Consider the following 9010-nt stretch of genomic DNA (forward strand, 5'->3'; position numbering starts at 1 on the left):
CAGGTGTGAAAGAGTAAATAAGGTCGTTAGGAGAATGAGAAACAGCTGGGAGCCAGAACGGAACGATAGAGAGAGAGAGCGGGAGAGGGAAAGAGGGAGGAGGAGAGAGAGGAATAGAAAGAGGGAAAGAACCTAATAAGACCAGCAGAGGGAAGCACAGGGACAAGACATGATGATCAAAGACAAAACATGACAGTACCCCCCCACTCACCAAGCGCATCCTGGCGCACTCGAGGAGGAACCCTGGCGGCGACGAAGGAAATCATCAATCAACGAACGGTCCAGCACGTCCCGAGATGGAACCCAACTCCTCTCCTCAGGACCGTAACCCTCCCAATCCACTAAGTACTGGTGACCACGTCCCTGAGAACGCATGTCCATGATCCTCCGTTCCTTGTAAATAGGTGCGCCCTCGACAAGGACGGGAGGGGGGGAGGGAAGACGAACGGGGACGCGAAGAAAAGGCTTGACACAAGAGACATGGAAGACAGGGTGGACGCGACGAAGATGTCGCGGAAGAAGCAGTCGCACAGCGACAGGATTAACGACCTGAGAGACACGGAACGGACCAATGAACCGCGGAGTCAACTTGCGAGAAGCTGTCGTAAGGGAAAGGTTACGAGTGGAAAGCCACACTCTCTGACCGCGACAATACCTAGGACTCTTAATCCTACGTTTATTGGCGGCTCTCACAGTCCTCCCCGCAGACGAAGGCAGACCGGTAATAAAGTCTAAGGCGATCTGAGACCATGGTTGAGAAGGAATGGGAAGCGGTCTAAGACGACCGGCAGGAGGAGAGTTACCTGACTTAGTCTGCGCGCAGTCCGAACAAGCAGCCACGAAACGGCGCGTGTCCCGCTCCTGAGTAGGCCACCAAAACCGCTGGCGAATAGAAGCAAGCGTACCCCGAACGCCGGGGTGGCCAGCTAACTTGGCAGAATGAGCCCACTGAAGAACAGCCAGACGAGTAGAGACAGGAACGAACAGAAGGTTACTAGGACAAGCGCGCGGCGACGCAGTGTGAGTGAGTGCTTGCTTTACCTGTCTCTCAATTCCCCAGACAGTCAACCCGACAACACACCCTTCAGGGAGAATCCCCTCGGGTTCGGTAGAAACCACAGGAGAACTAAAGAGACGGGATAAAGCATCAGGCTTGGTGTTCTTATTTCCCGGACGATAGGAAATCTCGAACTCGAAACGAGCGAAAAACAACGCCCAACGAGCTTGACGTGCATTAAGTCGTTTGGCAGAACGGATGTACTCAAGGTTCTTATGGTCAGTCCAAACGACAAAAGGAACGGTCGCCCCCTCCAACCACTGTCGCCATTCGCCTAAGGCTAAGCGGATGGCGAGCAGTTCGCGGTTACCCACATCATAGTTGCGTTCCGATGGCGACAAGCGATGAGAAAAGTAAGCGCAAGGATGGACCTTATCGTCAGACTGGAAGCGCTGGGACAGAATGGCTCCCACGCCCACCTCTGAAGCGTCAACCTCGACAATGAATTGTTTAGTGACGTCAGGAGTAACAAGGATAGGGGCGGATGTAAAATGCTTCTTGAGGAGATCAAAAGCTCCCTGGGCGGAACCGGACCACTTAAAGCAAGATTTGACAGAAGTCAGAGCTGTGAGAGGGGCAGCCACTTGACCGAAATTACGAATGAAACGCCGATAGAAATTAGCGAAACCGAGAAAGCGCTGTAACTCGACACGTGACTTAGGAACGGGCCAATCGCTGACAGCCTGGACCTTAGCGGGATCCATCTGAATGCCTTCAGCAGACAGATAATCCTCGAGAGCCTTACGTTCGGGAGCCGACAGAGAGAATAATCTACCCCGAGGGAGAGTGGTCCCCGGAAGGAGATCAATACAACAATCATCCGACCGGTGAGGAGGAAGAGAGTTGGCTCTGGACCGACTGAAGACCGTGCGTAGATCATGATATTCCTCCGGCATTCCTGTCACATCACCAGGCTCCTCCTGAGTAGAGGGGACAGAAGAAACAGGAGGGATAGCAGACATTAAACACTTCACATGACAAGAAACGTTCCAGGATAGGATAGAATTACTAGACCAATTAATAGAAGGATTATGACATACTAGCCCGGGATGACCCAAAACAACAGGTGTAACAGGTGAACGAAAAATCAAAAAAGAAATGGTCTCACTATGGTTACCAGATACTGTGAGGGTTAAAGGTAGTGTCTCACATCTGATACTGGGGAGAGGACTACCATCTAAGGCGAACATGGGTGTGAGCCTCCCTAACTCTCTGAGAGGAATGTCATGTTTCCGAGCCCATGCTTCGTCCATAAAACAACCCTCAGCCCCAGAGTCTATCAAGGCACTGCAGGAAGCAGCCGACCCGGTCCAGCGTAGATGGACCAACAAGGTAGTACAGGACCTTGATGGAGAGACCTGAGTAGTAGCGCTCACCAGTAGCCCTCCGCTTACTGATGAGCTCTGGCCTTTAACTGGACATGACATGACAAAATGTCCAGCAGAACCGCAATAGAAGCAAAGGCGGTTGGTGCTTCTCCGTTCCCTCTCCTTAGTCGAGATGTGAATACCTCCCAGCTGCATGGGCTCAGTCTCTGAGCCGATGGAAGGAGATGGTTGAGATGCGGAGAAGGGAAACCCCGTTAACGCGAGCTCTCTTCCACGAGCTCGGTGACGAAGATCTACCCGTCGTTCTATGCGGATGGCGAGTGCAATCAAAGAGTCCACGCTGGAAGGAACCTCCCGGGAGAGAATCTCATCCTTAACCTCAGCGTGGAGTCCCTCCAGAAAACGAGCGAGCAACGCCGGCTCGTTCCAGTCACTGGATGCAGCAAGAGTACGAAACTCTATAGAGTAATCCGTTATGGATCGATCACCTTGACATAGGGAAGCCAGACCCCTGGAAGCCTCCTTCCCAAAAACTGAACGATCAAAGACCCGTATCATCTCCTCCTTAAAGTTCTGATAAACGTTAGAACACTCAGCCCTTGCCTCCCAGATAGCTGTGCCCCACTCCCGAGCCCGACCCGTAAGGAGTGATATGACGTAAGCGATCCGAGCTCTCTCTCCAGAGTATGTGTTGGGCTGGAGAGAGAACACAATTTCACACTGGGTGAGAAAGGAGCGACACTCAGTGGGCTGCCCAGAGTAACATGGTGGATTATTAACCCTAGGTTCCGGAGACTCGGAAGACCAGGAAGTAGCTTGTGGTACGAGACGAAGACTCTGAAACTGTCCTGAGAGATCGGAGACCTGAGCGGCCAGGGTCTCAACGGCATGACGAGCAGCAGACAATTCCTGCTCGTGTCTGCCGAGCATTGCTCCCTGGATCTTGACGGCAGTGTTGAGAGAATCCGTAGTCGCTGGGTCCATTCTTGGTCGGATTCTTCTGTTATGCTGATGAAGGAGGACCCAAAAGCGACGTAATAGAAACAGAGTCTTTATTCCAGTTTTAAACAAACAATGATGTTCCTGGATATTATCAAAGGTAATCCAAAACAGGAAACTGAAAACCTCTTGTCAGTAGAGAGGAACGACTGGAGACGCGACCACAGACTGCAGGTCGCTTCAGGAAGGCACAGACCGTAGCTGACATAGACACCTGCTCACACGCAGCATCTGACAAATGCAAAAACACAACAGGGCGGAACAAGGACACAGAGCAGCTAACCTCAAACAAGAATCCGACAAAGACAGAAGCGGAAAACAGAGGGAGAAATAGGGACTCAAATCAGAGGGCAAAATAGGAGACAGGTGTGAAAGAGTAAATAAGGTCGTTAGGAGAATGAGAAACAGCTGGGAGCCAGAACGGAACGATAGAGAGAGAGAGCGGGAGAGGGAAAGAGGGAGGAGGAGAGAGAGGAATAGAAAGAGGGAAAGAACCTAATAAGACCAGCAGAGGGAAGCACAGGGACAAGACATGATGATCAAAGACAAAACATGACAAGTGGAGAATTGAGGAGTAACAGGAAGGGGCTGAGGTTCTGTCTTCTGATGCTCACGCTGCTCTTAGAATCACCTTCAAGCTCAGGAGCGGTTTCTCTGTAAAATATAGAGGGACATTTTCCTGAGAGTTATCATAGCTGTTTAGGCCTCTTACTTTTTTCAATCTTTACAAACGACATGCCTGGCTTTGAGTAAAGCCAGTGTGTCTATGTATGCTCATGATTCAACACAATACACGTCAGCTACTATAGCAACTGAAATGACTGCAACACTTAACAAAGAGCTGCAGTTAGTTTCAGAATGGGTGGCAAGGAATAAGTTAGTCTTAAATATTTCCCAAACTAAAAGCATTGTATTTGGGACAAATCCTTCACTAAACCCTAACGCTCAACTACATCTCGTAATGAATAATGTGGAAATTAAGCAAGTTGAGGTGACTTACCCTGGATTGTAAACTGTCATGATCAAAACATATTGATACAACAGTAGCTGAGATGGGGAGAAGTCTGTCCATAATAAAGCACTCCTCTGCCTTCTTAACAACACTATCAACAAGGCAGGTCCTACAGGCCCTAGTTTTGTCACACCTGGACTACTATTCAGTAGTGTGGTCAGGTGTCACAAAGAGGGACTTAGGAAAATTGCAGTTGGCTCAGAACAGGGCAGCACGGCTGGCCCTTAAAAGTACATGGAGAGCTAACAATGATATGCATGTTAATCTCTCGTGGCTCAAAGTGGAATGTTATGTCCAATTTGAGGCTATTTTGTAAATGACATCGCCGAAGTCAAGGATTGCCCGGATAGTCAGTTTTACGAGGGTGTGTTTGGCAGCATGAGTGAAGGATGCTTTGTTGTGAAATAGGAAGATTTAATTTTGGATTGGAAATGCTTAATGTAAGTCTGGAAGGAGAGTTTACAGTCTAACCAGACACCAAGGTATTTGTAGTTGTCCACATATTCTAAGTCAGAACCGTCCAGAGTAGTGATGCTAGATGGATGGGCGGGTGCGGGCAGTGATCGGTGGAAGAGCATGCATTTAGTTTTACTAGAGTTTAAGAGCAATTGGAGGCCACGGAAGGAGAGTTGTATGGCATTGAAGCTCGTCTGGAGGTTTGTTAACACAGTGTCGAAAGAAGGGCCAAAAGTATATAGAATGGTGTTGTCTGCGTAGAGGTGGATCAGAGAATCACCCGCAGCAAGAGCGACATCACTGATGAATACAGAGAAAAGAGTCGGCCTGAGATTTGAACCCTGTGGCACCCCCATAGAGACTGCCAGAGGTCCGGACAACAGGCCCTCCAATTTGCCACACTGAACTCTATCTGAGAAGTAGTTGGTAAACCAGGCGAGGCAGTCATTTGAGAAACCAAGGCTGTTGAGTCTGCCAATAACAATGCGGTGATTGACAGAGTCGAAGGCCTTGGCCAGGCCTTTTATCGATGGCGGTTATGATATCGTTTAGGACCTTGAGCGGGGCTGAGGTGCACTCATGACCAGCTCGGAAACCAGATCGCATAGCGGAGAAGGTACGGTGGGATTTAAAATGGTCGTGATCTGTTTGTTAACTTGGCTTTCGAAGACTTTAGAAAGGCAGGGTAGGACAGATATAGGTCTGTAACAGTTTGGGTCTAGAGAGTCTCCCCCTTTGAAGATGGGGATGACCGGGGCAGCTTTCCAATCTTTAGGGATCTCAGCCAATACAAAAGAGAGGTTGAACAGGCTAGTAATAGGGGTTGCAACAATTGAGGCGGATAATTTTTAGAAAGAGAGGGTGCAGATTGTCTTGCCCAGCTGATTTGTAGGGGTCCAGATTTTGCAGCTCTTTCAGAACATCAGCTATCTGGATTTGGGTGAAGGAGAAATGGGGGAGGCTTGGGCAAGTTGCTGTGGGGGGTGCAGAGCTGTTGACCGTGGTAGGGGTTGCCAGGTGGAAAGCGTGGCCAGTCGTAGAAACATGCTTATTGAAATTCTCGATAATCGTAGATTTATCAGTGGGGACAGTGTTTCCTAGCCTCAGTGCAGTGGGCAGCTGGGAGGAGGTGCTCTCATTCTCCATGGACTTTACAGTGTCCCAGAACTTTTTGGAGTTTGTGCTACAGTATGCAAATTTCTGTTTTAAAAAGCTAGTCTTTGCTTTCCTAACTGCCTGTATATATTAAAGAACTTCCCTGAAAAGTTGCATATCGGTATAAATAAAACAAACTTAGGGGAGGCTTCTGATGTTAACCAAGGCTTTTACGGTTACAGAAGTCAACAAATGATAGCGCCTGGGGAATAGTAGTGGAACTGGAGGCTACACGGTCTGGGTTAACCTCACATCACCAGAGGAATGGAGGAGGAGTAGAATAAGGGTACGGCTAAAGGTTATAAGAACTGGTCGTCTAGTGCATTGTAGACAGAAAATAAAAGGAGCAGATTTGGTAGAATAGCGTGGTAGAATAGATTCAAGGAATAATGTACAGACAAGGGTAGGGTAGGATGTGAGTACAGTGGAGGTAAACCTAGGCGTTGAGTGACGATGAGAGAGGTTTCATCTCTGGAGGCACCAGTTAAGCCAGGTGAGGTCTCCGCATGTGTGTGGGGTGGGACAAAAGAGCTATCTAAGGCATTTTGAGTGTAACTGAGGGCTCTACAGTGAAATAAAACAATAAGAGCTAGCCAAGACAGCAGTAGACAAGGTATATTTAAATTAGAGAGAGGCATAAAGCAATCACAGGTGTTGATCAGGAGAGCTAAGACAACAACGGGTAAATGGCGATGAATGGGCAGAGCGGGTCAGTTAGGCATACATGAGCCGAGTTCGAGGCTGGGGCTGACAGGTAAACTAAATGAGGTACCATGTTATTGAAACAGTCCAGGGGACATCATCTGAGTAGTCGAGTGATCATAGGGTCAAAAGAGCAGCAATAGGTGAGTCAGGGTGTCTTGTAGCCAACGCATTATAACGTTATCTAGCAACAGCATCTGTTTAACTGGAAGGTAACGTTAGCTAGCTACCTACGTGGTTAGTTCACAACACCAATCGTACAAATAAATCAAACTTTTATCCATTTCTTCTTAACCTTATGTATACAACACGTTATATGTGCTAAATAAGCAAGCTAGCAGTTACTAATTGTGATAGCTATTTGTTGTAACGTTAATTTAGGCTAGTATAGATACAGAAGTCTTGCGCAACTCAACCGTATAACCTTTGTCATCCAATTGAACGTATTATCTTTGATTGTCCAGTGTACACATTTGCAATTCATTATCCACTTATGTATCAACAAACACCAGCGCTGATCCATAAATACATGTGTTTGTGGCTTAATTGGCTTTGCCTATTAATAAATATACCAGACCTGTTTTTCACACCAAGAGTGCAAACAGGATGAGCGTGAACACGCTTTCACAAATTTCTTCTTTTGTTTACTTCTTCATTTTCTTCTTCTTTGGGATTTGGTTGGCGGATCGCATCCAACTTTTAGGTACATACAGCGCCACATACTGTACTGTTGTGTGAGGCCATTCACGGCCTACCTACATTATATTCTTTGATACAGTAATACAACATTGGGGAAAAGGAAAATTGCTCTATCACCTATTAGCCCTAAAAATCCACCACCCATTGCACTATTTAACCCTATCTAGTCCTACTCCAGACCAACGGCCTTAGAGGACATATCACTACCACTCAACATCCCCTACAGCTGCCACCACAACCTCTATGTTCTGTGACTTTCAATCCATTTGTACAGTACAATTAACAACCATGGCTATAAATGCTCAAGATCCCACTATACTGAAGCACATATTCATCCCATCACTCTCTCGATCTCAACCTACTCACATGAATCCTCTCAGGATCCCCCACCCTGTACCCTCTTCCTCTACCACTCTCTTCACTGCTTCTGCATACGACACTTTCTGTACTACTCTGACCCTTGCAACCTCAACCTGCCTTTCTCTCACCGGACACCTCTGATCTCCAGCCTCATGATCACCTCCACAACTAACACAAACAACTTTCTCCACTGATAATACACATTCCTTCATCTCATGCCCTCCTGCACACTTCTCACATCTAGGCATCTCCCTCCTACACACCGTTGCAATATGCCCATAACCTTGACACCTAAAACCCCGTAATATTTTCAGAACATAAACTCTCACGGGATAACTGACACATCCTATCTTGACCTTATCTGATAACGACTCTGCATCAAAACTCAGCATGACAGATGTCTTTCCGTATCCCACCGGATCTACGGCTCACCAAACAGCAGGCGTCACAGAAACCGGGAATCTTCCATTTCAATTGCTCCTCCTCAACACTTAATGCCACCCCCGTTATCACTCCTTTCAACGACATCCTCCTCCGGGGAGCAAAACACAGTACAATTCTTGTCCATAGAGAAACAAGGGCTCTCTATGGTCAGGGCGTGACAAGGAAACCTATTTAAATCATAGAAATAAAATAAAAAAAGAATAGAGATGACCATTTAAGTTGATATTCAATAGTGGAAGGACCGGCGGTCATCTTTGTGGTAGTAATTAGAAGTTTCAATTGAATTTACATTTTAATGGTGACTTTTATTTCTATTATTTAAAAACAAATCAATTGTTTTTTCTTGTCAAAACACTGGATAGGTGCAGTGAAATGTGTTGATGTACAGGTTCAGCCATAGTAGAACGGCGCTCCTTTGAGCAAGTTAGGGTTAAGTTCCTTGCTCAAGAACACATCTACAGATTTTTCAAACTGTCTGCACAGGTATTCAAACAGGCTGACCTTTCTGTTGCAGGCCCAATGCTTTTTCCGCTAGGCTACCTAACAACCAAATGAAATAGCACCCACCCTGTATTCAAGAGCATGTTGTGTCTCAACTGATGGCAGACACAACACAAACTCAGATGATGTGGAATAGGGTCTAAGGTACAACTTCTGCAAATATGCATATATTTTTGAACGCGTTTCTAGATAATTGATGTTAAAGTTTAAATCTTAACTTGCTGAGAGTGAGGGCGAAGTACCTGCGGCGAGGGCCGCCGAGTTTGGGCCTCGTTCCAAGGATTATGAGGATGATTT

The 9010-nt window shown here is 47.0% G+C and overlaps 1 protein-coding gene across 1 annotated transcript in view; it reads right to left on the reverse strand.

Annotated features, from left to right (window-relative positions):
* LOC129859935 (CD276 antigen homolog) overlaps positions 1 to 9010 on the reverse strand; it is a 61750-nt gene that overhangs the window by 11413 nt on the left and 41327 nt on the right. The gene's annotated exons all lie outside the window — the stretch shown is intronic.

This window comes from Salvelinus fontinalis, chromosome 7, assembly GCF_029448725.1.
Source record: "Salvelinus fontinalis isolate EN_2023a chromosome 7, ASM2944872v1, whole genome shotgun sequence".
Classification (NCBI taxonomy): Eukaryota; Metazoa; Chordata; class Actinopteri; order Salmoniformes; family Salmonidae; genus Salvelinus; species Salvelinus fontinalis.